The sequence below is a fragment of the Bubalus kerabau genome, chromosome 15, assembly GCF_029407905.1.
Source record: "Bubalus kerabau isolate K-KA32 ecotype Philippines breed swamp buffalo chromosome 15, PCC_UOA_SB_1v2, whole genome shotgun sequence".
NCBI lineage: Eukaryota > Metazoa > Chordata > Mammalia > Artiodactyla > Bovidae > Bubalus > Bubalus kerabau.
This window is the reverse complement of record NC_073638.1, coordinates 595,539-611,870: the sequence shown is the minus strand read 5'-3', so window position 1 is coordinate 611,870 and position 16,332 is coordinate 595,539. Positions and strand designations below refer to the sequence as shown.

Sequence of the window (16,332 nt, the reverse complement as noted above, 5' to 3'; positions counted from 1 at the left end):
CAAGTGATGAGTGCTGTATCTAGTGGCATAGAGGTCACAGATGACATTCGAAAAGAGCATTTTCAGTGTTAATATAATAACTGAAGTGTGAATGAATATGGCTAAAGAAAATAGGAGAGAAATTGGAGACAGGTATTACAGAATCCTCTAATTTTTGTTATAAAGCAAAGAGAATGAAATGAAGTCATAGATGATAAAGGAAATGGGATCAAGAGATTTTATTTTTAAGAATGAGATAGATAATAGATTAGTTCTTTGCTGATGTAAAATGATTCAGAAAAAGGGAAATGTAGATGAATTAAGAGATAGAAGGTATTTTTGGCCAATGTCTTCATGTGAAGTTTAAGATGAAGTCCAGTGTGTATGATGTTGGTTGCCTTCAGATAGAACAGAAAATTCATTTAGAAGAATCAAGAGGTTATCATATAACTGAATGTTAGTCACTCAGTTGTGTCCGACTCTTTGCAACCCCATGTGCTGTAGCCCACCAAGCTCTTCTGTCCATGGAATTCTCCAGGCAAGAAATTCTAGAGTGGGTAGCCATTCCCTTCTCCAGGGGATCTTCCCTACCCAGGGACTGAACCCAGGTCTCCTGCATTGAAAGCATATTCTTTACCATCTGAATCACCAGGGAAGCCTGTATGTAACCGAATGGGTGCTGGCAAATGAGTAGATAAAGTTGTAAGAGTCTGGAGAAATTTCTTCTGATGGCTTATATTTTCTAACTGAAATAGTAAATAAGTTCATCTAATGTTTCCCGGTAAGTTTGATGCTTGCAGCAGTTTTTTTTTTTTTTTTTTTTTTGACCAATACTCTCCTTCAAATTAAAGCACCATTTTATTCCTACACTTTGATATTTTTGTATCGTGAGTAGTATCAAATTTTTCAATTCAGAAATAGATATCATATGGTTTACAATCTAATATTAGCAACAACAAGTTTCTATAAAAATAAGCAGTAAGACCAAGGTTTATTTCAAAAGATAAAAAAAATGTCATCCATTGAGCTGCTAAATAAATGTTTATTGAGTAAAGCTATTTCATGTGAAACAATTAGGGGGACCTATTATTTAGGTCTAGAACAGATTAAAGAAAAATCTGTGGCATCTAAATGACAGGAAATAATTTCTGCATGAATGGCCAGAAGAGCTTTTACCTAAGTAATAGAAGGGATAAACTCTATATCTAACCTTGCTGCTGGAAAATTACCAAAATATTACAAATATTTAAGGTTAGGGATCTCATTGTGATCTTCCCTATTCTTTAATTCCACAATTAAAACATAAAAAAAAAAGATCCTCAAATATTCTTACACAGTTCAAGGTTATAACACTGCCATGAATTGTTTCTTCTTCTTTGACATGAAGCAGGGAACAGAGTTGTAAAGTGAATCTAGAAATTCAAATTTTAGATATTGTAAGCAGGCAGTAAATATTACATTCTGCCATTGATGCAGGAAAATTAAAATGGAAATTCTGTGCAAAGGTGTTTGACAGCAATTTTCTGTGTCATCCATAAGCTCATGAAGAGTTTGATTTTTAATTATTATTCTAATAGAGTTATTTTGAAGTCCGTGTTCTTTTTGAACCTGAGATTTAGAAAATAGCAGATTCTTTCATTGTGGTTCTGCCTGCCTTTTGCATTTCACCTTCTACCAGATTCTCTCCTGTCCTCTGTAAACAGATTACCTTGATCTTCACTTCAGGGTGGTTCCTATCTTAGTGTGTACCCCCAAGCTTTTCTCTTGTCCTGAGTGTCCTTCCCACCGATGTGCTTAAGGATGGTCCTATCTCATCATTAAGACCTCAGTTTTGAAGTACACTCTCAGAAAAGCCCCGTTTGTTCACCTAACAAGAGCTATCCAGTCACACAAGTGCCACTTCATTAAAATTTGGCAAATCTAATACAGTTATGTAAAGTTTAAAAATAAAATAAAATTAAAAAAAAAAAATTTTCTGAATATCAATTATCATTTTAATATTTTATTTAGTATCTTGTGAAGGGCACGCTAAAGTGCAGGCGCCTGCGACAGGCACGCTAAAGCGCAGGGGGCTGCGACGAGTGCTAAAGTGCAGGCGGCTGCAACGGGCGCACCAAGCTGGGCCGAGAGGAGCTACCCCACGTCCGAGGTCAGGGGCAGAAGCCGGGAGGACCCCATGCCCGAAGGGTGGTGGCCAAAAGGAGTTACCCCACATCTGAGGTCAGGGGCAGCGGCCAAGAGTGCCAGACTGTGATGGCGCAGGAATAGCAGAGAGGAGCTACCCCACGTACGAGGTCAGGGGGGCAGCTGAGAGGAGATACACAGCGTCCGAGGTCAGGGGCGGCAGGTGGGAGGAGCTACTCCATGCCCCCACGCCCAAGGCCAGGGGCAGCAGCTGGGAGGAGCAACCCCATGCCCGAGGCCAGGGACGGTGGCTGGGAGGACCAACCCCACACCGTGGCTGCACGGGCACAGGAGGGCCTAGAGGAGCTATCCCACATTGAAGGTCAGGTAGGGCGGTGGTGAGGAGATACCCCTCATCCAAGGTAAGGAGCATTGGCTGCACTTTGCTGGAGCAGCCGTGAAGAGATGCCCCACACCCAAGGTAAGAGAAACACAAGTAAGACAGTAGGTGTTGAAAGAGGGCATCAGAGGGCAGACACACTGAAACCATACTCATAGAAAACTAGTCAATCTAATCCACTAGGACCACAGACTTGTCTAACTCAATGAAACTAAGCCATGCCCGTGGGGCAACCCAAGATGGGTGGGTCATGGTGGAGAGATCTGACAGAATGTGGTGCACTGGAGAAGGGAATGGCAAACCACTTTAGTATTCTTGCCTTGAGAACCCCAAAAACAGTATGAAAAGACAAAATGATAGGATACTGAAAGAAGAACTCCCCAGGTCAGTAGGTGCCCAATATGCTACTGGAGATCAGTGGAGAAATAACTCCAGAAAGAATGAAGGGATGGAGCCAAAGCAAAAAGAATACCCAGCTGTGGATGTGACTGGTGATAGAAGCAAGGTCCGATGCTGTAAAGAGCAATATTCATAGGAACCTGGAATGTCAGGTCCATGAACCAAGGCAAATTGGAAGTGGTCAAACAAGAGATGGCAAGAGTGAATATCAACATTCTAGGAATCAGCGAACTCAAATGGACTGGATGGGTGAATTTAACTCAGATGACCATTATATCTACTACTGTGGGCAGGAATCCTTCAGAAGAAATGGAGTAGCCATGATGGTCAACAAAAGAGTCCAAAGAGCAGTACTTGGATGCACTCTCAAAAACGACAGAATGATCTCTGTTCATTTCCAAAGCAAACCATTAAAAATCACAGTAATCCAAGTCTATGCCCTAACCAGTAACACTGAAGAAACTGAAGTTGATCGGTTCTATGAAGACCTACAAGACCTTTTAGAACTAACACCCAAAAAAGATGTCCTTTTCATTATAGGGGACTGGAAAGCAAAAGTAGGAAGTCAAGAAACACCTGAAGTAACAGGCAAATTTGGCCTTGGAGTACGGAATGAAGCAGGGCAAAGACTAATAGAGTTTTGCCAAGAAAATGCACTGGTCATAACAAACACCCTATTCCAACAACACAAGAGAAGACTCTACACATGGACATCACCAGATGGTCAACACCAAAATCAGATTGATTATATTCTTTGCAGCCAAAGATGGAGAAGCTCTATACAGTCAGAAAAAAAAAGACCAGGAGCTGACTGTGGCTCAGACCATGACCTCCTTATTGCCAAATTCAGAATTAAATTGAAGAAAGTAGGGAAAACCACTAGACCATTCAGGGATGACCTAAATCAAACCCTTATGATTATACAGTGGAAGTGAGACACAGATTTAAGGGCCTAGATCTGATAGATAGAGTGCCTGATGAGCTATGGAATGGGTTCGTGACATTGTACAGGAGACAGGGATCAAGACCATCCCCACGGAAAAGAAATGCAAAAAAAGCCAAATGGCTGTCTGGGGAGACCTTACAAATAGCTGTGAAAAAGAAGAGAAGTGAAAAGCAAAGGAGAAAAGGAAAGATATAAACATTTGAATGCTGAGTTCCAAAGAATAGCAAGAAGAGATAATAAAGCCTTCATCAGTGATCAATACAAAGAAATAGAGGAAAACAACAGAATGGGAAAGACTAGAGATCTCTTCAAGAAATCAGAGATACCAAAGGAACATTTCATGCAAAGATGGGCTCAATAAAGGACAGAAATGGTATGGACCTAATAGAAGCAGAAGATATTAAGAAGAGATGGCAAGAATACACAGAAGAACTGTACAAAAAAAGATCTTCATGATCCAGAAAATCATGATGGTGTGATCACTGACCTACAGCCAGACATCCTGGAATGTGAAGTCAAGTGGGCCTTAGAAAGCATCACTACGAACAAAGCTAGTGGATGTGATAGAATTCCAGTTGAGCGATTCCAAATCCTGACAGATGATGCTGTGAAAGTGCTGCACTCAATATGCAAGCAAATTTGGAAAACTCAGCAGTAGCCACAGGACTGGAAAAGGTCAGTTTTCATTCTAATCCCAAAGAAAGGCAATGGAAAAGAATGCTCAAACTACTGCACAATTGCACTCATCTCACATGCTAGTAAAGTAATGCTCAAAATTCTCCAAGCCAGGCTTCAGCAATATGTAAACCGTGAACTTCCTGATGTTCAAGCTGGTTTTAGAAAAGCAGAGGAACCAGAGATCAAATTGCCAACATCCACTGGATCATGGAAAAAGCAAGAGAGTTCCAGAAAAATATCTATTTCTGTTTTACTGACTATGCCAAAGCCTTTGAATGTGTGGGTCACAATCAACTGTGGAAAATTCTGAAAGAGATGGGAATACCAGACCACCTGATCTGCCTCTTGAGAAATTTGTATGCAGATTAGGAAGCAACAGTTAGAACTGGACATGGGACAACAGACTGGTTCCAAATAGGAAAAGGAGTACATCAAGGCTGTATATTGTCACCCTGCTTATTTAACTTATATGCAGAGTACATCATGAGAAACGCTGGACTGGAAGAAACACAAGCTGGAATCAAGATTGCCAGGAGAAATTTCAATAACCTCAGATATGCAGATGACACCACCCTTATGGCAGAAAGTGAAGAGGAACAAAAAGCTTCTTGATGGAGGTGAAAGAGGGGAGTGAAAAAGTTGGCTTAAAGCTCAGCATTCAGAAAACAAATATCATGGCATCTGGTCCCATCACTTCATGGGAAATATATAGGGAAACAGTGGAAACAGTGTCAGACTTTATTTTTCTGGGCTCCAAAATCACTGCAGATGGTGACTGCAGTCATGAAATTAAAAGACGCTTACTCCTTGAAAGGAAAGTTATGACCAACCTATATAGCATATTCAAAAGCAGAGACTTTACTTTGCCAACAAAGGTTCGTCTAGTCAAGGCTATGGTTTTTCCCATGGTCATGTATGGATGTGAAAGTTGGACTGTGAAGAAGGCTGAGCACTGAAGAATTGATGCTTTTGAACTGTGGTGTTGGAGAAGACTCTTGAGAGTCCCTTGGACTGCAAGGAGATCCAACCTGTCCATTCTGAAGGAGATCAGCCCTGGGATTTCTTTGGAAGGAATGATGCTGAAGCTGAAACTCCAGTACTTTGGCCACCTCATGAGAAGAGTTGACTCATTGGAAAAGACTCTGATGCTTGGAGGGATTGAGGACAAGAGGAGAAGGGGACTACAGAGGATGAGATGGCTGGATCGCATCACTGACTCAATGGACGTGAGTCTGAGTGAACTCCGGGAGTTGATGATGGACAAGGAGGCCTGACTTGCTGCAATTCATGGGGTCGAAAAGAGTCGGACACGACTGAGCGACTGATCTGATCTGATCTGGTCTGAGTACTCTTGACTTCTGGAGGAAGTAAACTCCAGGACAAAAGTCAAATGTATTGCCTGAGTCATTACTATGCATCCCAATCCTATTAGAGTATCTGATGCTTCATTCTAACTGGGCAAAGATTCTTTAAAAAGTATATGTAGTTCATAGTTATTGAAAATAGTTCACAATTAATGTGAAATACCTTTCCACATACACATTCTGTGTTTAAAGATAAAATACTGTTTTATATGTCATGTTTGTATGAAATACTAAACTGATACTGTAATTATTATCATCATATACATCATATATTTTTAAAACGTAAGAAAACCATAATGGAACACTATGTTAGACTAAAACCTTAGTATTCCCATATACCTATTAAGCAATGCAGTTTTGAAAAGTATCAGTGTGTCTTTAGTGACAAACAAAGCAAGATCTGGAAGAAATAACATCTTTTGGATTTATAAACTAAACTCTCACATTTAACAGCAAGGATAGTTCTTCCCATAGTTAAAGAAAAAATTATGTCTATATAGTTGTTCTCTGCTCATAAAGGATTATATAACTTCAAAATATAGACAACAGATTCTGAATTATGCTGACATGGCTATTTCTTTTTCAGCTCATCTAAAGGAAGAAAAATAAAGTAGTAGAGAATGTTTGTAGTGATGTCTTCCATATTAAACAATAAACTACTAACTTGAAATTACACTGCCTTCTAGAACTTCCAAAAAGGACATTTGACAGCATGAAAACCATGGAAGATTCTATCTTCCAAAAAAGATAGGAAGATTCTATTACCTTAAGAGTTAATATTTATGTATTCTCCCTTACTTTGTACCCAATTTGCAGATATTTAGAAATCTATTTCTTTTAGACTTATATTCATTCAATAGCATTTATTGAGCACCAAGTGACCATCAGTGTTCCACATGCAGCATGAATGAATAAACACAATGCCTCCCCTTACAGGGATTATAATCTTATGTGGGAAACAGAGAAAATAAAAATAAAGAAACAATTTTTAAAGTACAGCTTCTGATCATTAATGTGAAGGATATAACCAGATGGAGAATTAGGGAATAATAGAGAGAAATGACTAGAAAAAGTCATCAGGGAAAATTTGTTTAACAAGATGGGAACTCTTCTGAAAGTAGATAAAATAAGATGGAACGAGACAAGCAAAATTTCTAGGAAGAGAATTCCAGAAGTAAATGGAATCAGATAAACAAAAGTTCTGAATTGAGGAAGACTTGAATTATGCAAAAGACAGGTTAAAAAGGGAGAGAGACAGAGAGCCTTAAGAAAAGGGATGAAATATAAAATGTACTTCGGAGAAGGCAATGGCACCCCACTCCAGTACTCTTGCCTGGAAAATTCCATGGATGGAGGAGCCTGGTGGGCTGCAGTCCATGGGGTCGCTGAGGATTGGACATGACTGAGCGACTTCACTTTCACTTTTCACTTTCCTGCATTGGAGAAGGAAATGGCAACCCACTGCAGTGTTCTTGCCAGGAGAATCCCAGGGACGGTGTCCATGGGATCACACAGAGTCGGACACGACTGAAGTGACTTAGCATTAGCATTGCATAAAATGTACTTGAGATGTAGGCAATACCTAATTTTATTACCTTAAATTGATTTGCATTCTTAACCAGATTTGCATTATTTGTTGTGTCCCAAGTGGGTTATAACGAATGGGAGGTAAGACCTCATTGTCCTTCAGGAAAGAATTGCTCTCAGCATGTAAGCTAATGACTACACAAGGCCCCTTGTTTCATCCACAGTTTCCTTGTGGCATTTTTTACCTTTGTGTTCCTCAAGGTGTAGATCAGGGGATTTAACATGGGAGCAATGATGGTAAAAGACACAGCCATCACCTTGTCTATGGGGTAGGTGGCCACAGGCCTCAAATACAAAAACATACAAGTCACAAAGAACATAATAACCACCATGAGGTGGGAGCCACAGGTGGAGAGAGCTTTATGCCACCCTTTGGAGCTGCAGGACTTCACAGAGCAGAGAATGACCACATAGGAGGTGATGAGAATCAGGAAGATGGTGACACACATCACGCCACCGTTGAGGATGACTAAGAGGCCCAGGGTGCAGGTGTCCATGCAGGCCAGTTCCAACAGTGGGAACAAATCACACATAAAATGATCAATAATGTAGGGCCACAGAAGGGTACTTGATACATAAAGAGAAATTATATTGTTTCATGTATGCACCCCCCTCAGCCAAGCCACTCCCAGCAGAAGGCAGCACATCCGAGGCCTCATGATGGTCACGTAGTGAAGAGGCTTACAGATGGCCACAGAATGGTCATAGGTCATCACAGTGAGAAGGATGATGCCCACTCCACCAAAGAAGTGCTCATAGAAGAGTTGGACCATGCACCCTTCCAGGGAGATGGCAGTGCTCTCAGAGAGGTAGTCCACAATCATCTTGGGGGCAATGGCAAAAGAATAGGTGTCATCTGCTGCTGCTAAATCACTTCAGTCGTGTCCGACTCTGTGCGACCCCATAGACGGCAGCCCACCAGGCTCCCCCATCCCTGGAATTCTACAGGCAAGAACACTGGAGTGGGTTGCCATTTCCTTCTCTAATGCATGAAAATGAAAAGTGAAAGGGAAGTTGCTCAGTCGTGTCCGACTCTTAGCGACCCCATGGACTGCAGCCTACGAGGCTCCTCTGTCCATGGGATTTTCCAGGCAAGAGTACTAGAGTGGGGTGCCATTGCCTTCTCTGAGGTGTCATCTAAAAGGGGTAAAAAGGTAAGGAAAAAAATACATAGGTGATCTCAGACTCTGACTTGTGACCATAGTTACCACAATGAGGAGGTTTCCCAAAATGGTGGACACATACATGATTAGAAACACAGCAGAGAGGATTTTTCACAGCTCTGGATTCTTCATAATACCCAGAAGAATGAATTCTGTCACATCGTTGGGATTCCCCATTTACTATGGGCTGATGTAAGCTTTTCTCTAATCTGAAAAGTCTACAAAATAATATTATTTTTAGTTAGTAATCATTGAATGTGTCGGACATTGTTTGCATTGTTACACCCTCCTGACCTACCTTTTTCTCCAGCCATCTGTACAACAACCAGCTGCTAACAATTATATCCTGATAACAGCTTGATCCTTGTTGATTCCCTCTACAACACCTCTCACCAGTGTATCTCCTGCTTTCCTTCCTGACACTTGCTGGTTGAGACACTTATAAGATTCTGTTTCATCAATCACATGGTATTTAAAAGAATTAACATATCTTAAGGAAGACTCTTTACAACTGCACAGACAGCAGCCCACCAGGCTCCTCTGTCCATGGAATTCTCCAGGCCATAATGCTAGAGTGGGTAGCCATTCCCTTCTCCAGGGGATCTTCCCGAGCTAGGAATACAACCCAGGTCGCCTGCAATGCAGGCAGATTCTTTACCATCTGAGCCACAGGGAAAGCCCTTTATTTGTATATTATTTTATAAGGAAAACCTAGATCATCAGTAGATAGGAGCCAGGGGATCAATGGTAGTCATCTTATCACAGTCTTAGATTCTCTTACATTCATTCCTTGTCTTGCTCACCCCCATTTACAACCTTCATTCTGTTTTCCAAAATGAACCACTTACCCACAAGTCCTTCTCTCAGCCTCTGCCTTTTAGAAATCTAAAATTAGGAATCTGAACTTATGTTATCACTAGACACACCTAATAGCCAATAATTTAGAAGGTTTCCTATAAATTGTCATTCATTTATTCTGTATACTTACGGAGCACCTAGAATGTGTTAGCTGAAAAACCTCCAGATTAGGTAAGTCATGTTCCACCAAATATAAAGTGTTGTGCTGTGTTCAAAGTCATTTAATTAAATTTAACAACATTCATAGAATTGAATCCATCCAAAGGGAACTGCATTGAACCCTGAAGCCCAGGCAAACCAGTTCCAGACCTTGCTTCCAGAAATGAGAGAGTGCTGCTCTCAGAGCCTGGTTGCTATTCCCCCGACAGTCAGGTTGAAGAATCCCAGTAACTTTCTTTTGCCTTTGCTAGTTTTATTTCCAAATATTCATTAGCCAAAATCAAGAGCTTCTTCATACCTTAGAATTCCAAGTTCAGTGTTCAGTCCCTCACTGCCATGAGACTTTCTTTGTAATAATGTCTATTTCTTTCCAGTGTGCCTGTGAAATGCCATTGCTCATAAGATGTTTACATAAAACCTACACTGTATATATTTATCACTTAATAGCATGTCTGATAGTGCAAGGAATACAATTCAGCACCTTCTCCAAAAAAGGGAGAGAGAATGAGCACTCCTGAAGTAATGCATGTACAAAATAACTTTCAGAAGGGAAAATAACAGTATGATATGCAGACTTCAGAAAAGATAATACAAGCTAGTCCTTGACAGAAGAATTTAGACAATTCTAAATGTTATAAAGTTATAATTTAGAGAATGAACAAGGACAATGACATGGTCAAGGCACAGAGAAAGAAGCATGAATACATGGTGTGTAGAATCAAATTATATTGATTTTGAGGTCAGAAAACCTGGGTTTCATTATGGACCTTCCAGGGATGTATCAATAACTAACCACATATCAATTGCTTTTTTCAGGGTTGTTATATGAAACAAATTAATTTCCTGGCATTATAGTTTAAATTTTAATATTAAACCTTACAGACATTCAGTTCAGTTCAGTTCAGTGGCTCAGTCGTGTTTGACTCTTTGTGACCCCATGAATCACAGCACGGAGGCCTCCCTGTCCATCACCAACTCCCGGAGTTCACTCAGACTCATGTCCATTGAGTCAGCGATGCCATCCAGCCATCTCATCCTCTGTCGTCCCCCTCTCCTCCTGCCCCCAATCCCTCCCAGCATCAGAGTATTTTCCAATGAGTCAACTCTTCGCATAACGTGGCCAAAGTACTGGAGTTTCAGCTTCAGCATCATTCCTTCCAAAGAAATCCCAGGGCTGACCTCCTTCAGAATGGACTGGTTGGATCTCCTTGCAGTCCAAGGGATTCTCAAGAGTTCTCCAACACCACAGTTCAAAAGCATCAATTCTTCGGCGCTCAGCCTTCTTCACAGTCCAACTTTCACATCCATACATGACCACGGGAAAAACCATAGCCTTGACTAGATGGACCTTTGTTGGCAAAGTAATGTCTCTGCTTTTGAATATGCTATCTAGGTTGGTCATAACTTTCCTTCCAAGGAGTAAGCGTCTTTTAATTTCATGGCTGCAGTCACCATCTGCAGTGATTTTGGAGCCCAAAAAAATAGTCTGTCACTGTTTCCACTGTTACCCCATCTATTTGCCATGAAGTGATGGGACCAGATGCCATGATCTTCGTTTTCTGAATGTTGAGCTTTAAGCCAACTTTTTCACTCTCCACTTTCACTTTCATTAAGAGTCTTTTTAGTTCCTCTTCACTTTGTACCATAAGGGTGGTGTCATCTGCATATCTGAGGTTATTGATATTTCTCCCGGCAATTTTGATTCCAGCTTGTGTTTCTTCCAGTCCAGTGTTTCTCATGATGTACTCTGCATATAAATTAAATAAGCAGGGTGATAATATACAGCCTTGACATACTCCTTTTCCTATTTGGAACCAGTCTGTTGTCCCATGTCCAGTTCTAACTGTTGCTTCCTAATCGGCATACAAATTTCTCAAGAGGCAGATCAGGTGGTCTGGTATTCCCATCTCTTTCAGAATTTTCCACAGTTGATTGTGACCCACACAGTCAAAGGCTTTGGCATAGTCAATAAAACAGAAATAGATGTTTTTCTGGAATTCTCTTGCTTTTTCCATGATGCAGCAGATGTTGGCAATTTGATCTCTGGTTCCTCTGCCTTTTCTAAAACCAGCTTGAACATCAAGAAGTTCACGGTTCAAGTATTGCTGAAACCTGGCTTGGAGAATTTTGAGCATTACTTTACTAGCATGTGAGATGATAAAAATGTGGACTTAAATTATAGCTTAAATATTTTTTAAATATAACAATGTCCTGGTATATGTTGTGTGTCTCATGAAAGTTAGTCACATATGCCCATACTAATCCCAGGTAGGAGGTATCTTAGGTAGAGATATATAACCAGACTGAAGTTCAACTGGGAATAATTAGTAAAAGCTTTAGTGGTGACTCAGACAGTAAAGAATCTGTCTGCAATGTGGGAGACCTGGGTTCAATCTCTGGGTCAGGAAGATGCCCCGGAGAAGGAAATGGCAACCCACTCCAGTATTCTTGCCTGGAGAATTCCAAGGACAGAGGAGCTTGGCAGGCTACAGTCCATGGGCTCACAAAGAGTTGGACACGACTAACACTTTCAACTTTCATCTTAAAGAAATCTATGTAAATACTTCCTTTTTCACATTTCAGTTGATTCTTTCTTCTAAGTACCTGCAATATGTTAGACAACCTCTCTGTGCCTCAGTTTCATTCTCTGTTAAGTGGGAAAGTAACATTACCATCCGAAAAGGTTGTTTTAAAGATTGAATGGTTTTATGAATATAAAGGGGTTAGATCAGCATTCTCATTTGTTTTCCCAGCATGAGGAGAATGCTACTGACAACACACTATTTTTAAAAACTTCCCCTCCTTTGGATCATGTGTTTACATATGCATCTGATAAATGTTCCATTTACTGGCAGGATACTGACTTAATGACTCCTCAACACTTTAGCAGAATGTAGGTTTTTGAATTGACCTGAAAGGAAAAATATGCCAAAACTCTTTTCTAAAACCTAGTTCTGAACAAAAGAAGGATAACTTAAATAAAAAGCATTTATTTATGTAAGTTGTACCGGTATAAAATAGTACATACAGATAGAGTGATACAAACTTTACGGTCAAAGGACCTCTCCCAACCGTAAGCACTCATGGACCCTCAATCACCAGTCTAGTGCACTCTCTTCAGATGTGCGTTTGTGTGTAGGTACATGAACATTCTTTAATGTGTTTACTCCATATGAAAGCTCACACAATGCAATAATATACATGAAATTAAAAAAAAAAGTAAACGAAATTCTAATTAAAATTTGCATAACACTATTTGTCAGTATTTATTAATTCTCCTTCATTTTAATTGCTACATATTATTCTATTTGGGGCTTCCCTGGTGGCTCAGATGATTAAGAATCTGCCTGCAGTGTGGGAGACCCGAGTTTGATTTCTGCACTGGGAAGATCCCCTGGAGAAGAGAATAGTTACCCAAGCCAGTATTCTTGCCTGGGAAATCCCATGGACAGAGGAGCTTGGTAGGCTACAGTCTGTGCGGTCACAAAGAGTCGAACATGACTGAGAAACTTACACACACATACAAACATTATTCCATTTTATGGTTACAACACAGTTCTTTTAACCAGTCCATTTTTGCTTGGAATTTATTTTATTTCTAATATTTTGCCTCACATACAGGGCCGTAAGGAGCATCCCTTACAGAAATATTTACTTAGTGGTTTGAATATGTCTGTTGAAGAAATCTATATCATCACCACATCAAAAATATGCATATGTTTAAATCTGATAGACTCTGTAACATTCCTCTCTCAAAGTTTTGAAGCATCTTTTATTGTCATAAATCATGTATTACAAACTATTAAACAGTAATTTTCCCCACAGCCTTGCCAATTCTAAATATTATCATTATTAAACTAATATATTTAAAACAAATTAGGTGAAAACACACCTCATTTTAATTTGTATTCATTCATATAATCTTGCTAATGACATAAAGATTAAATATATTATTGGCCTCCAGATACATTTAAATTGCATGCAATATAATGTCTAAATAGAGATATATAATCTTAACAAATGTACCAGTCTCATAATAATACATCACCCTCAGCACCAAAGCCAACACCATCCCTGTGGGCAGAGCTGCTCACAAAGGAATGTATTTTTACGTAGATAGATATATTTCTAAAGTCAACTCTTTAGTATCACTGAAAAACTGGAATCATTAATCAAGTCAAACAGAAAAATCATGATAAAAAGTCTTTCTCAGAGATGATTAGTAGAAAAATTAAGTTAAAGGAACCTGGTACAAGAAGAAACAGGAATATATCCATCCATATATATATACACACACATATACATGGATATATTCCTTTATACACACACACACACACACACACACACACACACAAAATTGCATGAAAGAAGGGAAACACAAAATCTATCTTAAAGTATCCTATATATATCAGCTACTCCTGTTCCTCCCTTTTCTAAAACAAATCTCTGAAACATAAACACACTATTTTATTTGATAATCTCATGATCTGGACAGAGACCAAAAGGAGACACATATTTTGATAAATTGCCAAAAGAGATTAAAGTAAATTAAGCTAAAAATTGTTGATAGCTCAAAGCTATTCATCCTGAGGCTACAATTTTCTTATACAGACAAAACAGGTGAACTACTGACACATTTTAAACATAATTGTGTGTGCATATAGGTAATTCAATTAATCAAAGATTTTTAAATAATAGTTCAAATGAATAAGGCTGTAACTGTCTTAAATACTCAAATATTTGCTAAAATCACCTCCAAAACTCAGTCTCATGTCATCTCTGTGACTTCTAAAACCCAGTTACCTGATGGTTCCAGTAAATAGAAGGCAGATATTGTGGAAGTAAAATTTTAGGACCATGTCAGGGTAACCAAAGATCTGGCTCCATCCAAGATGTAGTTATGAGAACTTTCCTCAAAAAGGAGCTTGGAGTCATGACACATTAGAGTTACAACTTAGCAAATCCAGGCACAGAGGCAAATAAGTCAGGAACACACTAGGAGCAAAACATCCAATCACTTAATGGAGAGTTATTTTGATAGGACCAGAATTTCTAATGATTTTAAAGAAAGATTTTAAACAGATGATCTAAGTGTCCAGAGATTTACATAAGAAACCACTTGCATGTGTCAAAGGAATTCAGACTTCATCCAAATAGGAAAGGTTGCCAAATAAGGCAGCCAGCTAAGCTGTTTATAGAATTGTTCATGGAATTGTGCCTGCCATTTAGCTATACTTGAGTTTAATTTGCAAACAGTTTTTAATACACACCTTAGCAGACACATCATTATTGAGATGTTCTCCTTTGGGTAACAGAACCTGGGCTGAAAGAGGGCAAACTGCCATTTTCAAGTGCAGATTTGCATCATTTAAACTGCGCCCCTTTGAAGCTGTGTCTCTGCTGACTGAGGCACTAATCACCATGCCAGTCAATTACTATCCACCCCTGCAATGATCTGCTTTTCCCAGAGGCAGAGGTTCACTGGAGCCAGGTCAAGCTGATATTCCACAAACACAAAGCCATATCACAATATTAACCATTCAGTAATTTTTGAACAACTAAACTCTTCTTCAGTAGAAGAATGGCCACACAATAATTTGCCTGCCTGATAATACAGATGAAGAAAAGTCAATAGGACTTATTTTTGGCCACCTACGTAGTATCAGGACTGAAATCTTGTATCACCTAACCTGGTGTTCTCTACATCTTTCAAGACTGTTGTTAAAATTATATCACATCTAACTTCAGGAGAGTTGCCATTATAATGGATTCTAAAATGTTTCTAAGCCAGAAAAAATAAGGACTAAACTCTCACTCTGTAACAGTATTCTCAGTCGACATCCTTTGAATTTAGAAATATTTGGGGTTATAGCCTTACTTATTTTCAATCTTCAATAGTTAAAAATAGCTATATCTTATATATATAATATACTTCACAGACTACAATTGGTTTGTTAATGTAGCTGACAACGTACTCTGGGAAGCCTCCTGAGAAGAAAGAACCTCTCAGTTTTACTGAATATGATCTGTACAGATGATCGGCCAACCTCTGCGCTTGGATGGCCTTTCCTAGTTGCTCCATGAGTAGTTATCTTGCCTAACCATTCAGATATAAGCTAGGGCTGTATTCCTTAATGTTCTTTCTTTTATCAATCAGTTCAGTTCAGTTGCTCAGTCGTGTCCGACTCTTTCAACCCCATGAATTGCAGCACGCCAGACCTCCCTGTCCATCACCAACTCCCGGAGTTCACTCAAATTCACATCCATCAAGTCGGTGATGCCATCCAGCCATCTCATCCTCTGTCGTCCCCTTCTCCTCCCGTCCCCAATCCCTCCCAGCATCAGAGTCTTTTCCAATGAGTCAACTCTTCCCAAGAGGTGGCCAAAGTACTGGAGAATAGTGCTCTCTAAAGGCACATTTTAAACATTGTTTCCTTAATCACTCCCCTTAAAATATTATAACCACAAATATACTGCCCACTTATCTGTTTTATGTATATCTGTGCTTTATATATAAAAACTTTAACATTTTCATCCTCCAAGAAAACATTTCTACATGCTTCAGAGAGATATTTCCTTCATTTAAAGTGTATGTATTAGAGCAACCTACTTATTTTTTAAAAGGGTGAGAAGAATAATGTGATTATTTAAACTTGGCCCTAACTACAATTCTAG

The 16,332-nt window shown here is 39.5% G+C and overlaps 1 pseudogene; it reads right to left on the bottom strand.

Moving 5' to 3' along the window:
• Positions 1–7,605: 7,605 nt before the first annotated feature.
• Positions 7,606–8,817, bottom strand: LOC129628659 (olfactory receptor 4C6-like; annotated as a pseudogene).
• Between the last annotated feature and the right edge of the window lie 7,515 nt (positions 8,818–16,332).